The 18,134-nt window shown below is 36.9% G+C and overlaps 1 pseudogene across 1 annotated transcript; it reads right to left on the bottom strand.

Moving 5' to 3' along the window:
• Nucleotides 1-7,914: 7,914 nt before the first annotated feature.
• Nucleotides 7,915-11,554, bottom strand: LOC147567915 (receptor-like protein kinase HERK 1 pseudogene; annotated as a pseudogene). Its single transcript, XR_015230901.1, has one exon. The product of XR_015230901.1 is annotated as a receptor-like protein kinase HERK 1 pseudogene (transcript).
• Between the last annotated feature and the right edge of the window lie 6,580 nt (nucleotides 11,555-18,134).

The following is an 18,134-nucleotide window of genomic DNA, read 5'->3' as shown; positions in this document are numbered from 1 at the left end:
CTATAAAACCCGTCCCCTTTTGAATAATATGATTCCAAGATCCCATTTCTTCGAAATTAAGCGTACTAGCACTGCCCTCAACTTCTTCGTCCTGGGTGAGTAAACTCTTACTGATCATACTTCTATGACTCTTGGTTCATGAGTTTCACATTTGAGTGTCAAACTCATCCTTTGCCTCGAAATCCAAAACCCTTTTTCTGACTCGTTGAGAATAACCATTTAGACATGTAGACCTCTTCATAGATCTACCCGTACTGTCCCGAGGTAAAAGACGGCACCTTGCGGAGGCAGACTCACCATCGATGAACAAGGGCTCAGCAGGTGTCTTAATCTGGGTAAACTTTACTCAAAATTCCTTTTTGGGGACTTTTACATATTTTATCAAGTATGCGTTACTATGAACTCTAACATAACCATTCATGACTTAATACGTATAGTTTATGTGAGTTTGCGTAAGGAATTAATTAGTTCCTAGTATGACCCTAAAAGATCTATTCTTTTAGGTTGCCTCTTGTTCGCCTATGGTTCGTTTGAATTTCCGTCCTTGAACCTCCATTAATTACTCCCACTTGAACCATGATCCCATCGTTTGGTTCATCAATGGATTCTACGACCCTCTACTCTAAGTATTATTCGGGCACATACTCACTTGTGTTTAGAAACAAGAGTTGATAACTTATCTAAAGGCAACACTATTCTACGCATTCACATTTACATACATACAAAATATGACATTCATAATATAAAGTATGTATCCTAGATTCGTTTCTAAGTTCGTTATCTATCATACAGCTATTTGTGGGAATTGTGACATCTCTATGCCTAACGGCTTCTAGGTCTATTTTCGTAAAATATGGACTAATGGCACGTTATGTTTCTTTCTTAATGATTTCTAAAATCGATTCAAGGAAAACTCCGTTTGGGCCCTCAGATGGCCCGGGTCAAAATCGAAAAAATTTGTAGAAGTCGGAAGAAGAAGTGTCAAGACCTCCCACCCGGATTAAGGCCCAAGTCATACTCGAAAGCCCCAAGTCAAACTTGGTCAACATGCCCTTTGACTAGTCTGGGTTGCCCCGTGACAAGTCTCGAACAATGGCCTAGCACTGGCCGGACTGAGACGACAAGTTCCAAACGTGTCGGTTCCATAGGTCTGGGCGCGTCCTGGCCCTATGCCAAACGCGTCCCGTAGCCTTAAACGCGTCCAAGACGTGTCTGACCGAGTTGATGTCGTGTGGGCCCTAGGCCGAGATGTTCCAGACGTGCCAGACGCGTCCTAGACGCGTCTCGACACGCTCCGTCCTAGTCTCGGCCTTAGACAGAGACTAACTGGGATTCCAGACGCGTCTTGTACGCGGTTGGTGTAGGGAATTAAACCCTTATACTAGTGTTTATAGCGGATAACGACATCTAATGTCTAACACTAGTATCCCCAAGATCATCATGCAAAACTAGTAATTAAACTAATGGAGATAGTAGATTACCTTAATCGCTTTTCCCTCGAACTAGTTGAATTGATTAAAGAAGACCGAGAGCTTCAAACGTAGCTCCTCTACTTGGGACACCGAATAGTGTATTTAATCTCCCTCCTTGAAAGCTCGCTAGCACTCCAATGGTGGTTTGATAATAAGAAGACCTTCTTCTTGCTTGACTAGAAGATAGCTTGGGAATTAGCTCACTTTCTCCTCTCTACTTGATGTGGTAGAGTAAGAAAGCTTAGAGAGAAATTCCACCCCTTATTCTCTAACCTAAGAGTGTTTATATAGAACCCTAATAAGAATCCACCTCCTTTTAGGTTTCCTAAAACACCCTTTAGAATAAGATTTAGGGAAATAGTCGAAAATAGCAACTAGTTGGTATTTTCTCAATTCCCTAAGGAGATGACGTCCAAACCCAGCCAAAATTGTCATATTTAATGTTCATAACATAAGGAAACGTCCCTCCAAAAATCAGCCCAATCCGAGCCCTAAAAGTGCCCGAATCAGCCTAGGCCCAAAACCCTTATTTCGGGCCTTTTTGCTCTCTTTTGCCCAAATTCTATTTAGGCCTGTGAGATATGTTTATGGGACATTCCCAATGTTATATCACACTCCCACTAGTCATATCATCCGATTAAATACCCATTCTTATGTGTAACCCGATGTAGGATCCGATCGAAGTTAGCCGCGAATTACTTCGTAATTCGAAGATCGTAGTTGGTTTCTAGCTAAACGCTACGACCCCTAAATCAATCGGACTTGATGATCTTCTTCATCAATTGTCCTAGCCGACATATTGCTCGCATTGCCATCTTGGTCGAAGGACATCTCCTTCAACTCCTTCAGTTGGGATGTCCGAGACTTCCGTGTCTTAGACTCCCAGTTCGGTTCGGACTGGGATTACCCAGTCGCTATTCCCGTTTCTCGGGAATAGCTTCCCGAAATGCTCGGACCGGCCAGACGCGTCCTGGCTGGTCCGGGATGTGCAGTTTTTATTTTTAAAAATAGAAACTGCCGTTCCAGTCCTTTTTCTTCTTCTCCAAAACGATTTTTGCTGCTGTTTTTTATTGTTCAATCAACTTTTCATCTCTCATTCGAAAACTATCTTCAAAATCAAAGAATTTTAAAGTTTTATGCATTGAAATCCTTTCAATTTCTACCTGATTATGTTCAAAACTAATTTAAACTAATCGAATTTATGCTTAAATCTCTTATTCAAACATCAACATCTAATCAATCAAGTTCGAATCTAATTCGTCTAGTCAAAGCTAGTTCGTGCAACTGACTCGTGATGCCACTATTGGATTTTGTATGAATCTAACACTCTAACTAATGTTGTAAGCAGAATCTCAAACATCTAATGTTTAACACTAGTTAACCAGGATCATACAAGAACTAATAAGAACTAGAATCGGGAAAAACTATCCTTAAACGTAATTTTTCCCTCGAACCTTTCCAATCCTTTGTGAAGATCAAGAGCTCCAAAATTGTCGCTCCTCTACTTGAGACACCGAGTAGGTTAACTTGATCTCCCTTCCTTAATGTCTGTTATAACTTAATTGAAGGTTGAGAAGAACCTTTCTTCTTGAGTAGATAGATAGAATGGGAGCTTTTTTTCTAAAACCCTCTCTATCTCCAATAGTTGTTTGAAGAGAGTGATTTTCTTCTGAGAAAATTCCACACCTTCTCTGAACCCTGACTGGTCCTTATATAGGGAATTCCTAGTAAGAGTTTCACTCAAACAAGGATTCCTAAAGACCCTTAGAAAAGGTAATAACCCTATCTTCCCTTAATACCCTTTTAAGGGAATTAGGGTTTCCCCTAAGTGTGGCCATCTAAATCAGCCCCTTATGGCTCGTCTTTGACGACCCACTTATGTTGGTCGGCCATCTTATGGCCGGCCCTCATGAGCCTTCTTTCGGAATTCTCTTTTAAGTCCGGTTTATTCTATCTTTGTTTTGAATCTCCATCAGAATCTTTTTGGCTTATTTTGTTGGATCCAATCCATCTTTAGTCTGGCTCCCACTAATCAAACCTCTCCGATCAAGCTTTACCTCTTATGTGTAACCCATTGTAGGATCCGGTCTATGTTAGGCGCGATTTACCGAAGTAATCTGACGATCGTAAGCGGCTTCTAGCAAAGCATTGCAACCCCTAATTGGACCGGACTGGATGATGTTCATGATTTATTCATCGTTATCCTAGCTGACAAATTGATCGCATTGTTACCTTGGTCGAAGGACACTCCTTCAGAAGGACACCTCCTTCAGGGGCAGAACGGATATATCCTTCACTAATTACATTAGGAAAACGTGTCTCAAGGCCGCTTGATGAGTAGCAACTGAAAATGCGTGGTTGCGCTCAAATGGATTAAAGTTAACCATTTGTCTTTGACAGTTGTACACGGGATCAAGAAAGTCTGAAAGATGTGACGTATCAGATGGGATACATATTGACACGGGAATCGAGCATTGCACTTGTTCTAAGTACAAGAGGGAGTCTGAAGGAGACGTCCTTCGACCAAAGATCTAATGTGAGCAATTTGTCGGATAGGACAATTGATGAAGAAGGTCATCAAGTCCGGACGATTTAGGGGTCTTAGTGTTTAGCTAGAAACCAACTACGATCGTCGAATTACGAAGTAATTCGCGACTAACTTCGATTGGATCCTACACCGGGTTATACATAAGAATGTAAATTTGATCGAATGATATGACTAGAGGAACGAGACATAAAATTATGGGTTAGACCCATAAATATGTCCAATAGGCCGAAGGTAAAGATAGTACAAAAGTCCTAAAAGAAGGGTATTTGGGATGGGCACCAAAGGAGGTGATTTGGGGCACGGTCTAGATTGGCTTAATATGGCCGACCAATAATAAGGAAATCAAGAAATAGAAACTAGTTTCTATTTTTGACTATTTCCTTAATCTTATTCAAAAGGACTTTTTGAGAAACCTAATTAGGGTGGGACTCTAACTTAAGGTTCTATATAATGTCTCTTAGGGATTTGAATAAGGTGTGGAATTTCGCAATAAGCTTTCTTACTCTACAAAATCAAGTAGAGAGAGAAAGTGAGCTAATTCCCAAGCTACCTAACTAGTCTTAAAGAAGAAGTGTTATTCTAATCAAACCACCATTGGAGTTTTAGCTAGCTACAAGGTAGGAGATCAAATTGATCATTCGGGTGTCTTGAGTAGAGGAGAAGCACTTGGAGCTCTTGGTCTTCACATTCGATTGGAAAGGTTCGAGGGAAAACTAGCGATTAAGGTAATCTTATACTCTTACTTAATTATTAGCTTATGCAGGATTATCTTGGGACCTACTAGTGTTAGACATGAGATGTCTGAGATTCCGCTTAGGACACTACGTGACACCACAACCCTACAATTCCAAAGGGGGGGCAAGGAATTAAATTGGATTATTTCATGGAAATAGGTTCTCTAGGAATTAAAGCCATAAAATTATACTTCGCACCAAGCGGTGGAAACACCTATTTCCACGGAAATTCTTTTATTTTCGTGGAAATAGGTGATATCAAACACACCCTAAATTCTTTTATCTAGCTCTGAAGCGTATATTAGTCAAATGCTTTTATTATGGTGGAACAAAAGTAGACAAAAATGATTAGTCAAGTAATATTCATGTCTACTTCTAAACTAAGTAACTTAACTTTGAAATCAAAAGTAAAAAAAAAAAAAAAAAAAAAAAAAACTTTAAAATAAAGCCAAATTTTAACTTAAGTGAAGTCGAAATTTTTCTTTACCAAACTAATTAATTTTTTGTAAATGAATAATCATGATACTTCAACCATTACTAGACTTTGGCACTCAAGATACCAATAGCTACCAATCCTTAAAAAAAGTTAAAACAAACAAAGAATCTTTTAACCATATATCATGACCGAAATTTGTAATATTTGTTACTGAAGGATTTTTTTTTTTTTTTTGATGAAATACTGAAGCAGTATTGTATAACCGAAAAATGAGATAACCAAAAAGTTTTTTCAGGAAAAAACATTCTTAGAATGTATAAAAACTTCTTAGGATGTATAAAAGCTTCTAAGTCATTATGTATAATCACCAAAGTCGATTTGCTGCTTGGTCATTTGTTTCTCTCTATTTATTCTAGTATATTCTTTCTTTTCCTCCCTTTTCATGTTTTTTACTTCTAGCCTTTGAAATGCCTTTTGGGGAGGATTTCAACTGTTCCATCTCTTTCATCTTTTCTTATTAAAAGAGAAACAATCTTAATTGTTAAGGAATCACAAATTGTTAGGGTAAAAGTGAAGTGAGGAATCACTAGGTGCTACAAACTAGCATCAACTTTCTCAATCTTTTCTTCAACCACTAAAATGGTATCTATCATGGTGTGTTTTACCAACCAGAGGAAAGATTAGACAACCTCTCCAATTGTTGTTTTCCATTTTAATCTAAAACATTTATTAAACTTCATCATTTTACTCTTAATTAAGCATCCATTAGTTAGTGATTATGAATGACTAGCTACTTTAACATTATTTTCATCATATTCTTATAACTTTTTTTTTTTGTTGAACTATCATATTCTTATAACTAGATTCATTATTCATAACTAGTTAACTAGCTACCCTTCTTTCAACAAAAATAACTAGCTACCCGTAATACAAACTATTATTTTGAATGTTCATAGTGCTAAAACTTGGAATAATGTCTCTCCGTATCTCGAATGGTTAATGACCTCTCAATCGAAGTCAGAATAAAAAGAAAAAAAGTACTCTTAGAGTAATCTTGGTGTAGTCTCAAATTAAGGGGATATGAAACATAACTTGAGCTTGGTTTCATACATAAGATATGAATATTATACCACGGACAAAACTTTTTCTATGGAAATGCTGCTCCAATAGTCTACCAGTGAGAGATAAAATAGGTAAATTTATTGGTAATATATACTCTTGTATGAATTGTGAGACTAATGAAACTATAGATCACGTGTTGTTACAATGTCACTATGCCAAAGCGATTTGGTTCTATATTCAGGTTCGAACGGATCATATACAGTCAGTTAAACTATGGATCCTTATGTGGAAGGATCTGGATGAGGATCTCACAACTTTGTATGCAAAAATTTTATGGTTTATCTGGAAAGCGAGATGTGAGGCTTGTTTCACATCCAAAAAACAATCTCCAATGCAGGTCATACAAATGATACAAGCTTCTACAATAGAACCATTAAAAGTAACCACGAAGATCAAAGAACCAAAGAATAAAAAATGGAGCCCTCCATCGACACCGTTTATAAAAATCAACAGTGACGCCTCTTTTACAGATTTATCTGAGCCAGCAGGAATTGGATGTATCATTTATGATTCGGATGCTAACTTCATCTCAGCTCTTGCAGACACTACCAGAGGTCAAAATGCGGAAGAATGTGAATGTCTAGCAATCAAACAGGCTCTTATGTGGGCGATTAACCGCAAGATATCTCACGTGCAATATAGAAAGTGACAATCTGAATATCATTTCATTTCTGGAAGATCAAACGTTCACCACTCAATGGCCATCTTGGAAACATCTGTTCGAAATTTTACAACTGAAGGACAGATTTACCGAGTCGAAATTATCCTACAGTCCTAGAGATTACAACTTGATAGCGGACGCATTGGCTAAATGGGGGAGGAAGAATTGCCAGAGGAAGATTTGGGACGACTTGCCTTCTTTTATTTCCAGTTCTATTTAGTTTCCTTCTATTAACTTAACAAAAAAAAAGATATGAAGCACATTACCCAAACTATAGTTAGGAAATGTTAAAGGCACTACCTGAAATTATGAAGCCCACTTTAGTTACAGGTGGAGTCTCAGACCAATGGAGCCCAAATTTGAACATAATAACATTTGAAAAAAAAAACAGTGGAGCTTCTATAGGCGCCCCATCTTTTACTAAGGCCTGCCTTCTCTCTTAACTCTCCCAAGGACTAGGCAAGTCCTAGTGTCCTCGGACTGCCTGGTCCGTGGAGGCGCCAAGAGTGAAACCATACATGAGCAGTGTCGACTGCGTAGTCCGTGGGAGCTGCAAGAGTGAAGGCATACATTAGCAAAAAGGCATGTCTTTTTTTACCAAGACCAAAAAGGCAAAGGTGGGTGGTCAGCCTAACATGACAATCAATCACCTTAGGATAGCATCACAAGGTTGAGAGATACCCAATTGCCACTATGACAGTTCTCTCTCTCTCTCTCTCTTTCAAAATGGGACTTGAGCTGAAAATCAAGATGTCACATGCTGCCAAAGCATCAACCTAGAGGAGATAGTGACCACTATTTGCATAATGCAAAGGTTGACAAGATTCCACCCAAGTTAAAAAGACTTCAAAATCACAGGTATATAGCAAACAAAGTGAATGCTATTTTTCCTTTGTAACAAGGAAAGCTAATAGTATCATGTTGAAAAACACAAAACACAATGAAACAAATTAATATAGTTACACAAAAGCTTATCAAGTTATAGAACAGTACTTCTTTACCGTGGTAATTCATAATTATACAACAACAAACTCTGTTGCGGGACTTTAAGTTGCTTCACCCGTGTCAATCACTAACCTTAATGCACCTCTTCTGTGCTGTACAAACGAGAATTACATCGTTCTTGGTTCAGAGCTCATTTCTCGGCACACAATGACAACAGAGTTCGTAACCCCTAAACACGATGCTTTAAACTGTGATCCATGTGGGACTATTCTTGAAAGATAGACCATCTTCAATTATTAGATTATCTTCCTTCTGCTTTAACCATCTGCGAGAAAACTCTACTCATTGATACACCTGAAAGATCATCCCCAAACTCTGCTTGCATAGCAGAAACAGTAGCAGTAGTATCAACATTTTCAACTTCTAGGGCAAGTTCACCTATCTGATTAGTGCTGTTTTCATCAGGATCACCGGGTAGAACTGCTTCTTGAAGTTGAAGAACATATTCGAGATTCCATAATACATCTCCCATTGATGGACGATCGGCCCCATATTCAGACAGACATTTCTCTGCTGTTTCTCCGAATTTTCTAAGCGAGTCTGGTCTTACTAGACCGATGAGCTTAGGATCGATTATTTTTTCTACTTGTCCAGTTGTCTGCCATTTCATTGCCCATTCTGCTAAATTCACCATCTCTCTAGGAAGAGAGGGATCAATAACAGGTCTTGCACATAAAACTTCAAATAAAACAACCCCAAAAGAGTAAACATCTGATTTCTCTGTCAACTGTTGTCTTCTGAAATACTCTGGATCTAAGTAGCCAAAACTTCCTTTAACTGCAGTGCTAACATGGGTCTGATCAAGTTCAGGTCCTGCCTTTGATAACCCAAAATCTGCAACTTTAGCCATGAGATTTTCGTCAAGTAATATATTTGCGGATTTTACATCTCGATGGATGATCGCCTTTTCAGAACCAGTATGAAGGTAATGAAGTCCTCTAGCTGATCCAATGCATATTTCAAGCCTCTGCTTCCAACTCAAGCACGGGGCATCTGAACCATATAGAAAACCTTTGAGTGTTCCATTTTCCATATACTCGTAAACCAAGATCATCTCATTCCGTTCATCACAGTACCCAATCAGAGAGACTAAATGGCGATGACGAAAACGTGATAACATCTCAATTTCAGTCAAGAATTCTGCAAGACCTTGCTGAGATTGCGGGTTTCCTCTCTTTACTGCCACTTTTGTGCCATCAACAAGAGCTCCCTTATAAACTTTTCCAAATCCACCTACACCTATAACCCAACTCTCATCGAAGTTGTTTGTGGCATCTATTAGTGCCACTAATGGAATTCGGTAACTGAGATTTGTGGCAGTATTAGCTCCACCGTTATATTTCCTTCCTGTGGTGTTTGTGTTTCCCCCGTTCATGGAGAAAGGAACCCAAGACTTATCTTGCTGAAGCTTCTCCATTCTTCTTCTTCTCCGTATTCGTCGAATAGAAAACAAAACTATGATGAAACCCAAAAGAACTATCACTCCAACTACTACTCCTACAATAATTCCAATCTTCGACGTCGAGCCAGAATTGGAAGAGGGTGTGAACGGTTCACGACCAAGACTACCATTAGAATCATTCATTTTCATTATCTCAAGCCCATTTAAGATAGCATTTGGGAAAGTATCAGCTACCGAACCAGAAGGACCGATACTTACATAGAGCTTAGGATTGGTAATCGTTGATGTGACTGAGTCCCTAAAAACAGGAGCGGCCAAGGTATTGGATGTTATACTCCCAAGCTCGAAATTTTGATATACATACAAGGAATTCAAGTAAACATTGAAAGAGAGCTGGTTAGCAGTAGAACTAACTATATCACAGAAGTGAAACCGTATCAGATACTGAAACGCAGGATCCACATCAAAAACCCATGTCATATTAGAATTGTTAGTCGGATCACCATTTGGGTTCGTCTCCCTTGCAGAGCCATATACACCATCAGGAGCGATATCTCGCGTAGACCCCCCGTCGATATATTTGACCGTCCCAAGCTTCGGTTTTGAAGGATTCATGTTCAATAAAAACTTATTGTCAGGAACCCAGGTTCTACCAAGAGTGTCATTCATGGGGCTGACTAATGAGCCACCCATATTCACTCTCCAAACTGTCTCCAATGCTTGATTTATCAGACCTTTAAACGAGCCTCTCGGATTAAAAGTTTGAGCATCATCGGCAATAAGGTCATCAGGGACCGAAACTACTTCCAATGCATTTAAGAAGGCGAACGAATTGCTAGAAGGACTAATGGTGAGAATGAGGTTTCCTGAAGCTATATTCACAGAAAACTCTTTAACAATGGAGGAATTCTGTATTTGGAATTTGCTGAGAAGAACAAATTGTTGTGTCGACACAGAGAAGATAGCAGTACTCATATTGTAGTTTTGATAAACAAACGGATAAAAGTATAGTCGAATCCAATGCCTACCAGCCTTTTTAATTGGAAAGTTATAAGTTGCAGTCCCATTGAAAATTCGAGCAGTTTGATAAAGAGGTAAACCGAAAGAAGAAGCTACTGAGCTCGAACTCGTATTCGCTAAAATGTCTTTGGAGGTCGAAAGCATTGGAGAACTAGAACTATCTGGCAGAAAAACAAGATTACCCACTGTTGTGTTGGTAGGTGATCCACAATCTATCAAGTAATTATCAGTAGGATCAAATCCAATAGAGAGATGGACAAAAGATAAAACGGATGAAACCCATATAAGGAAAACAAGTTTTAGAATACCCATCTTTAGAAACAATTGAAGATGAAAATTATTAGATCTTCCTGAGCTAGAAACTAGGGTTTTTAACAAGTAGATAAATCTTTTAGCTCTGCTTGAACAAATACAACTAGGGTTTTACTTAACAGCAACAATCAAATAAAAATTCCAATATGAAATCAAATACCCATGACAGAAAGATGAAGAAGATAACAGATGATGGTAATACCTCACAGATCCATTTGAACTGTCAAAGACAAAAACACAAATTCATCATCATGATTACCACCAACCCATACCTAGAAAAGCAGAACTATTTCTGATCTCCTAACTTTCCAACCAAAATCAAGAAATCTTGAAAACCCAGAGTTATCTAGAACAAATACAAAGTGGGTTCTATTTTATTTTTTATTTCTTTCTCCGTGTGTCTGTTTTGACAAATTCATTCAATTAGAGAAACATATAAAAACTGAAGAACTGAGTCAATGGGGATTTGGGATAAAGAAGCCAGCTAGCTAGCTAATAGAAACACAAAGAGAATAGCCGATTGAATTGATTTGTGAGGCAATAATGAAATGAAAAATGGAAGACATTTACTGACCTTTTGTTTGTTTATTAAAAAAGTTGGTAAAGAGATAGATGTAGAGAGAGAGAAAATAGAGGATGAGTTTATAGTCATCAGTAGAGAGAAGAACAAGACGAGCTTCCTCAAGACGCGTTAAGAATGATAATAATATTCAAGATATTTTTAACTAGACTTTGTGGTGTGGGTACCACGAACCACTCAATCCAAAAAAAAATTCTTGTCCTCCTTACATTTCTGCAAAATTGCCCAATATTGAAGTCTAACAAAAATATGAATTCCAACTTATCTTACACTTGATTTACACTTATTCTGAGTCTTTGATTCAGAAGACCGTGGAATTGAATTGTTCCAACACTTTGAATAACAATTAATTTTATCAAAATAGCGTTTACATCATTTAATATATGCAAATTTTCATCAAAATTTCTATTTACGGTACATAGTAAGACATAAATTTTATTTTTAAGTTAGAAATCATAAAATCGTTACAATTACCGAATAAAATGGGTGTCAAAATTAATGATTATTAAAGTAGACTATATAGCTAACAAATTAAATTAAGAAATTTATAACATCATCACAAATACCTTTTGCCCACAATATTTAAGGCTATATTCTTTTATAGGAAGATATCTACTTGGGATCTTGTACAAAAACCTTCTTAAATACTTTCCAATCATGTAGGCTTCATCAATCCAACTTACCTACTAAAAGCAATTGAGATTGACATCTAAAATAAATCAAAAAGATAGTGATGGAAGCAGTGAGAAGTCTATCACTTTGAGTTTACTCCTGATAAAAAAAACCTCCCAGTGGTTATTATAATTTTCTTAATTTTAAGTTTTATGTTATATGAAGGTTAATAAGAACAAAGTCTGTGTTAAAGCACACTTAGAGGCATTAATAGCATCTCCGACGCAAAATTCAAAAAATCTCTATATGTTTAATTTTCAAGGCTCAATTGAGATTTCGTTCTTATGTGGTGCAATAGATATTTTTCAATTTTTGTGTTTTTCAATCCAAATCTCTAAAATTATTTTGTTTAATATGTTGACATGATAGTTTTTTAAGTAAATATTTAACTATTTACATATATATATATATCAAGGAATGAAATTTCGGTTTCGGTGGAAATTTCAGTCGGTCCAAAAGTGGAAACGTTTCGTAGAAATGTTTCGGTCAGTGTGGAAATCTTACAGATCTACAGAAATGATAGAAATATGATGCAATTATGTATAACAAGATTATTAAACCATAATGAAGCATAAAAATGATGTTTAACATTATCTATTAGTTTGAGGGAGTATTAACAATTACACAGTTACTTCCGGGGGTAAAATTGAATAATTTTTTGGCTATAACACCCAAAAGATAACATTCTTAGTGATAATAATTAACAAACTATGTTAGTTTAAGAAGGTATCGTCAATTACACAGTTATATTAGAGGTGTTACTAAGATAAAATCAATTTAGGCAGTTAAGTCAAGGCGTAAATCATTCAAATAGATTTAAAAACCATGGAAAACATAACATAAAAATCAAGAAAGATCTAAGAGAAATGAAGATGAAAAAGACGAAGAAATGGATATGTTTCAAGTATTAGTTTCTCCGGTTTTTTTGCTAGACTTCTACTATGTCGGTCGAAATTTCCATCATGTCGGTGGAAATTTCGATATTTCCCACAACTTCAGTGGAAATTTCGATCATGTCGGTGGAAACTATGCAGGAAATAGTTGTAAGTGTTATTTCGTGCACCTAATCTCATTTTAGGAAACGTTTCGCGAAATTTCGGTGAAATTTCGGGAAGTTTCATTCCTTGATATATATATGAAGACTTGATTTCTATTGGTCTTTTTTTTATTGAACTTCTATTGGTCTATATTGTAAAATGATAAGTTAGACAATTAGATATTTGCATTCGAGAGAACTTGTAATAAAAAGCTCAGAAAAAATCCTATAGGGCACTTCGAGAGCATTATCACTCAAACTTTACAACTTAGAGTGTCAAAATAGGATTTTCTTAGAGTTTTTCTTTAAAAACCATCTCCAATGCCGAATCTAACTTGGATTTCTGAAATAAGGTGGCGGTGGTTATTTTAGGGCACTCTAAATTTAAAGTGTCTTCTCGAGGAACTATAAGTGTCACATAAACAAATCAATTAGTTTTATAGTTAAAATATAAGTTTTAGAGACTCTCTTGAGTGTTGCATTGGAGATGCTTTAAGATTGAGTTTTGCATCGGAGATGCTCGTCAACTCTAAATTGAGATTATCTTTCCTAAATGACACTATTGACATCATCTATTCAAAAGTCAATTCCAACATAGCATTTTAAAAACTTAAACTTACACGTTCCATAGGTACCATTTCCTAAATGGGTAGTTTTTTTAATATTGAATGGACAATTGAGTTCTTCAAAAAGAAATTTAAATATTAAGTTTTATTTGGAAACATCTTATAATTAAATGTAAATATTGAATTTTGCATTTGACCAAGTTTTTTTTACTCTAAAAATCTTAGGTGGCTCTTAGAGTTTTTTAATTGAGTCTTGTATTGGGAATGGTCTTAATGTCCTATTGAGATATCTCTATTTAACCAGCATCTTAGAAATCCAAATTAAGCTTTGTATTAGAGAAAGGGTGCTTCTAAAGGCATCGAGCCAAAAGACTGTTAGCATCCAAAAATTTTATTGATTCGGGTCAATGGCCATTCACTCGAAGTCTCTATAAGCACCGGTTTTTAATGCGGGTGACGTTCACCTTAGTTTGCTTCTTCCATCTTCTTCTTCTAAAACAAAAGGAATCCCAACTAATTTTTCCTCCAAAATAAAAGCTTAGAAAAGAGTGCAACATTCTCCGGCGACGGTAACGACAACGATACCTACTGGCGGTCATTCTTTTATTCGGAACCATCAATCCGAGTGGCTTAGTTGGTAGTCAGCAATGAGGTTACTATGATCTTCTAGTATGCCCTGATCCTTGTTTGAGTGGCTTAGTTGGTGGAATGCAGTGAGGTTAGAAATCATTGACGGTTTAAAATGTGTAGCCCTATATCCTAAATTGAACTGACCTATTAATATACTGATTACTTCTTTTGGTCCTTTTTTTCTCAATGTTGTTTTTTTTTTTTTTGTTTGTTGAACTCAATGTTGTTTTCTTTGAATCATAAAAATTATAAAATGAGTTGTAACCTAAGTAAGAGATATTGGTACTTAATATTCAGGAAACGTTGAGAGGGGTATGTACTCTCTTTCTCTCATTTCGATCCAGGGTTTACACGTGTGTTGTGACACTATCACACTTAAGCGAATAACATGTACTATTGTGAACCAACCTTGAAGGAGCAATTGTAGCTTGATTTTAACTTCGTCTCCACCAAATGATGCTTGATTCTAACACTTAGAAAGTGAAAGGAATTATTTCCAGCAAAATTTGAGATAGATTCGTGAGATTATGAGGGATTTGGTGAGTAGAGTTCGGTTTGCTTAGAGAGAGAAAGTTTGAAACTGGGATTTCTGGTTGGTTTTGTGAGAGATCTACATAGTTGGTTGGTACTAATAGAGAAAGCAGCGGTTGGGCCTGGTGCTAACAGTGATGGATGCTAACAGCCTTTCGGCCCGGTGCCTTTAGAAGCACCCTTAGAGAAAATATGTAAAGAAAAATTCCAAAATTTTCTGTGGCACTCAGAATTTTTAAGATTAATTGTTTCATACGAGATGCTTTGAGTAGATTGAATTACCGAACACCTAGATGAGGCAAAGATCCCTTACAAGTTTTTAATGCAACATCCTTTAAACCTAAAAGCTATAGATTTGGTTTTGAAAGTAATGATCCTTAGTGCCTACAACAACTCTATTGATTTTTCCCATAATTTGATGAATTTCCTTCTTTGTGAATTTCTTTAAAAACAAAATATTTATATGTTTTGAGTCTAGAAAATTACTTGTCCACGAGTAAGTCAAAGTTGAGCATTTTTTGACTTACTTCTCCAAAAAAAAATTGTTTTGGGGTACGAAATTTGGTTGGAATATTGTTTTTCTTTTGTTTTCCTCAAACTTCCACCACTTAATTCTCTTCACGTAGATAAGGATTGTTGTCAAACTGCCATTGTTGGCGATTAAAAAAATGGTCACACCTTTTTCTTCCTTTCCTCCCACCACCACCTCCTCCCAACATCTCTCTCTCCCTCTCTCTCTATTTCTCCCTCTTTCTGTAGCACCCAGACCTTCGAGTCTAGAATCGGACGAATCAGAGCGTCAAGCAGAGTTAGTGGTTTGTTTTGGAATTTGGTTTTTGATAGTTATTTGGTTGAGCTGGAGCACTCGTTGGGTAGTTCTCAATGAACTAAGAATTTTGGTTGGTCATACGTGAAGATCGGACATTGTCCGGCTATCGTTCCGTATTCGGTAGTTTTCTTTGTGATCGAATTAATAAGAGTGGTATTTTCTTCATGGTTAGTTGTGGGAGGAAGAATAAAAGAAAAGGTTAAATGTAGGATCATAAGGTGAATATTGAGGATTGAATTAGTTGAATATATAAATGATGGGACTTGTGATTGAGTATTTAGAAGTTAGGGATTGAAAAGAAATTTCATCACCTTGGCACTTTAAATCCTTACACGTGGCACCAATTTTGTTGTTTTAAATAGAACCCAAACCCACTGCATGCTTCTACACGTGCCCATCTCAAGTGCTACATTTAAACCTGATGAGACATGAAAATGTCCCATGTGAGTCTCTTAACTCGGGTTAGTTAGTCTACTTCGGGCAGTTACTCTGATGAATTATGTGATTCTCTTACTCAGGTGTCTTTTACAGAGTTCAACGCGAAAACCCGATAAAATCGAGAGAAAGACGTGTTGGGGGGTATTTTGGTCAGTTTTTTATTATGGTAATTTTGGTCAACATTGGTGCTCGAATGAAAAGTACAGTCCAAGAGGAACCTGTAGGCGAAATCGGAAGTCGAATCGGAATCCGGACGAGCGAATTAGGCAAGGTCAAAGTTGAAGTCAAAGTTAGTTGACCAAATGGGTCAGTAAGTACACATGGCACGCAGGAGGGAAGTAGATCAGACGGTCCAGATCAGTTGTGGGCTACGTTCGGTCAGTAAAGGTGGGTCACAGGATTCTCAAAGAGCGTCAGATCCGATACACCCGAGCACAAGATATCACCATGCAACCAACCGTGACTTGTCGAGATCCGAGAGTTTCAGCACACGTGTTTTTCATCCAACAGCAGCTAGCACAATCCGTCATGTCCCGCGAAGCACCCTATCTTATTCAGTTTACCAACTTTGAAATCCCACATTATTTCCTTTTCTCTCTCTCGAACTCTAACTCTCTTAACTCACATAAACTGATTCAAAACAGTTTAAAGAGACCCGAGAGAGAGGGAGTGAGAAGGATTCAAAATCAAAACGAGATGGGTTGTGAAGATCTTTGAGGGAATCAAAAAAGAAGGAGGAAGAGATAAGACCGAGAGAGAGAAAGAGATATTCTCGGCAAGGATGAAAACAGTAGAGAGAGGGAGTGAGATTCGATTCAATACGAAATCAAAACAGAAATAGAGGAGAGATTTCGATTGGTTTTTGGTCAATAAAACAGAAGAGAAGCAGAGAGAGAAGGAGGTTTTTCAGAGAGCAAAAAGAACAGTAGAGAGAGACATAACCGAGAGCTTATCTTGATTTCTGATTTTTGTTTCTCTTTTTGTAATCTTAGTTTCTTAGTGAGAGAGAGAGATTACAGAGGAAGAGAGAAAGTTAGAGAGAGAGACAGAGAGATATTGTAGAGAGAGAGAGACTCGGTTGTGATAAAAGTTTATCTTTATTTTGTTTTCGATTTTCATTTTATATTCTGTTTTCTTGGTGAGAGAGAGATAGAATACATAAAGATAAAGAGATTACAGAGAGTTATAAGTAGAAAGAGAGAGAGAAACAGAGAACTTAGAGAGAAAATACAGTGGGAAAATAATTTTCTCTCGGAGAATCCATTTCCGGGAAGACGAGAAAATCGTTTTCCCGGAGGGTGTGTTTGGCAGAATTCTTGGAAAAACAGAAGGAAATCGCTTCCCTAAGGCCCTGTTTGGTTTGGAAACAGCAGAAAAGTTAAGTTTCTTTACTCTTTTATTTATATAAATTATAAATGTTTATCTCTTCTAGCATGAGTAGTTAAATATTGTCTATCTAGGGTTTTAGATGAAGTCCATAATGAGAATGTTATCGTTTTGATTTATATGCAAGTCAATTAATGTTTAGATTAAAATCTTAGTATCTTTTAAAAACTTTATTGCTTTTAACGATAACACTTTCCGAATTTTAGAGCGTTCATGTTATAGAATCTGAGTAAAACAAAGTACTTAGTTGACTAAGGCAAATACATCATCTTTAGGATTGTCACGTGGACGGATTCGAAAACCCTAGGTTCCCCTTTTCTGAATATCAACTTATTTGTTTTCTTTTGAGTTATATTTGCTATTCATTTTTTTTTTTTGAATCATATTACCAATCAAACCACTTTTGAAAATCACAATAGTTTTAAGATTAAATTGAGTTTGACTTAGTCTCTGAGGAACGAACCGGTCTTACCGAGAAATTACAACTTGACACCCGTGCACTTGCGGGTGTAGACCTATTTAGGGTAACCTTTTAGGCCCATCAAAACCCAACTTAAATTCTAGTTTCCCAAAATCAATTACAAAGTTAAGGCTCTGTGAGACGAAATGAGTATTTCTCCGTGAAGGGTTAGGAAGTTTTTGTCGTCGATTTCTTCGCGGATTTTTGTTGGAATTTAATGAAACTATCTTTCGGGTAATTATATTCGATTCGTTCTACATATCTAGCGGTTCAAAAATTTATATTTCGTCTGAA

This window comes from Eschscholzia californica, unplaced genomic scaffold, assembly GCF_041429995.1.
Source record: "Eschscholzia californica isolate CP2 unplaced genomic scaffold, dmEscCali1.0.p SCAF_1, whole genome shotgun sequence".
Classification (NCBI taxonomy): domain Eukaryota; kingdom Viridiplantae; phylum Streptophyta; class Magnoliopsida; order Ranunculales; family Papaveraceae; genus Eschscholzia; species Eschscholzia californica.
This window is presented reverse-complemented; position numbering and strand designations above follow the sequence as displayed.